The following is a 2862-nucleotide window of genomic DNA, read 5'->3' as shown; positions in this document are numbered from 1 at the left end:
GGAGCGAGCGCACGCGCGAGAAGAACGCCTTGCCCCGCCCCCTCGGGCGTTCGCGCGGCGGCTCCGGCCGGCCACGCTGCAGGCCCCGCCCCCACGCGTTTCGCGCTGCGCGGGGGTTGCCGTGACAACGCGGCGCCACATGCCCCGGCCAAGGCCAGGGAGGGGGCGGGGCTCGCGGAAAGCTCCACCTCCCCGCTTCCAATGCCAGGCCTGAATATAAATGAGCAAGAGAATGGTCCGTGGTCGCGCGTGGTGACGCCAGCAGCACACGCCAGGAGGCAGCAGTGCACAATCTCCCCAAACCGAGGGTCACGTGTGCCCGGTCACCTTTAGAACAGGGAACGATGATAATATAATAGATGCAGCTCCACTAGGTGGATTGTCAAAGATGGCACAGATGACGAAGGGGGATTTTGATGGAAACACGCTTGGCACTATCCGGCTGACCGCACACCTGAGATAGCAAGGGCACACTCCTAGAACTGTCTTTGTGCAAGGGCACAGCAGCACCCACAGAGGAAGGAGGGCTGCCATGGGCGTAGCCAGGATTTATTTTGGAGGGAGGCAGGCATTATGTTGCGGGGGGGGGGCAGAACTGAGTTATCTGTGATGCTGTTGGTCAGTTAGTTAAGTATTTTTATTTATTCACTTGATTTGGGGAAGGGCAGCTGCACCCCCCTGGCTACACCCATGAGGGGTGCCCCTGCCACAAAGGCGGAGCTGCTGCAACCCTCTGAGTCTTTCATGTTTCCTTCCAGCCCTTCTCTATGGGGTCATAATTCCAGACATGGGATATTTGGAACAGGATGGTGTAGATCTGGTACAGGATCACAACGTGGCAAGCAACAATTTCGGATGCAGAAGCAACTCCCCTGCAAGAAGAAGGTTACAACATTTGGGACTTTTTAGTTTGGTAAGACGGGACATGACAGAGCTGACAGGGGAGTCTCTGATCCTCCAGGCCAAATTAGACCTGGCAGGGATTCTACTTTTGGTCACAAGGCCTTTTTCCTCAAACCATGCCCATCAAATTAGTGCTATTTAAATCTTGATTCCAAATGGCATCCAGTTGTATCCAAACATAGACAAAAACCTCCATCTCAGGAACAAACAATTTGGTCATGATATCTTAAGAGGTGTCCAAACGCATAGCAAACAGTCAACTTTCCAAAATATATAGATGTAAAGATAGGATTTTTTACCCATGTGCATCATTTTACATTTGCTTACACTGAAGCAGTGTTGCAAATTTAATGCCCCTTCCCCCAGATTGAAAATATCCATTTGGAGCTCTTTACTATCCCGTTTTGCTTTTAACATCCTGAATAACTAGGTGTCATCAGCATATTTGACTACCTCAATGTTCATCCTGACTCCGTATCACTTATGAAGCAATTAAATAGCACTGGTCCCAGTACAGATATCTGGGGAATCCCATTTCTTCCAAGTACACAATGTCTACCAGATAACACCTTTAGAGTGTCAATCACATAATCAAAAATGTTGTTATTGACACTCTGAAAGGTTAATGATTCAGGTAGGTAGCCGTGTTGGTCTGACGCAGTCGAAATATATATAAAAAATTAAAAAAATTAGAGACCAACTAAGTTTGTTCTGGGTATAAGCTTTCGTGTGCATGGAGAAGCCATGCTGATTCATCTTCAGCAAGACTTGTTCTTTTTTATGCTTTGTAATGCTCTTCTATATGATTTTTTATACCAATTGCTGGGAATTACAAGTGGGAAGAGTCCTGTTACCCTCAAGTTCTGCTTGTGGGCTTCCCATTGGGGCAACTGGTCGGTTATTGTGAAAACAGGATGTTGGATTAGGAGGGCCTTTGGCCTGATCCAGCAGCAAGGCTCTTCCTACATAATTGCCAGTTTCTGAGCCAGAGGGACCAGATTATTGCCCCTCCCTACTGTGTCACATTTTAAAATGCTGAGGTGCTACATGGGGAGGAGAAGAGCTACCTCTGGTTTTGTCATCAGAGATGTGTTTTGCATCCTAGGAAGAAGCCTTGCCCACCAGTCTGCAGCCTGTTCCCTTTAAACAAAACACCTGAAGGAGAAAGAAGAAAAGTTAGTCTGTTTCTTAAAATAAACAGAATGTTCTTTACCTGTTAAGAGATGACATTTTTGTTCTATAGTTGGTTTCTCCTGCAATAAATGCTGGTATTCCAAAACTAAAAGAAGCAGAGCTGGGCAGGAGCTGCCTTCCTTCTAAGCATCAATTCTCTATGATGCCATTTACTCCTGGAAGAGAAAGAGATGGCTCTGGAACCAGGTCCTGCATGATAGGTAAAACAGGAAATACTGGTCTTTGTACATTGCCTCCATAAATAATTACTTTGAAGAAATAGCTTTTTTTCCCCAATTAAAATTGAAGCAGTTAGATTTTGGAAGAAATATAGTTAGGCTCTTATTCAGTTGCTGCTGAATCCCCGTTCAATCACATTTTGTTTGCTCACTAAGGAGTTTTGTTGGGTAAGAGAAAGAGATTTGTTGAATAAATACAGCCTGATAAAAGGCATGTTTACTTTGAAAGCCACTAAAATCAGTGAAACCTGCGTGCAGGTAAATGTCCACAGGAGCACAGCCTTAATTGGTCTAGCCTCAGTGTATTCCAGTGACTGTAGTAACTTACACACTGCAGGAATGGAGAGTCTTGCACTGTGGCTGTCAAATAGATAGAGAGTGATAGAGATATATGGACATTTGTGGATTTTGACTTATTTCACATTATTTCCTTCCTTTCCTCTTTTCCTCTAAGGAGCTCAGGCCAAGTTTGAGACTCCTCATACCACCAGAGGTGGACAACCTCTGCTCCTTCATATGATACTGGACTCCAGCTCCCTGAACAGGG

This window comes from Podarcis muralis, chromosome 14 (genome assembly GCF_964188315.1).
Source record: "Podarcis muralis chromosome 14, rPodMur119.hap1.1, whole genome shotgun sequence".
Classification (NCBI taxonomy): Eukaryota; Metazoa; Chordata; class Lepidosauria; order Squamata; family Lacertidae; genus Podarcis; species Podarcis muralis.
Note: the sequence above shows the minus strand (reverse complement) of the source record.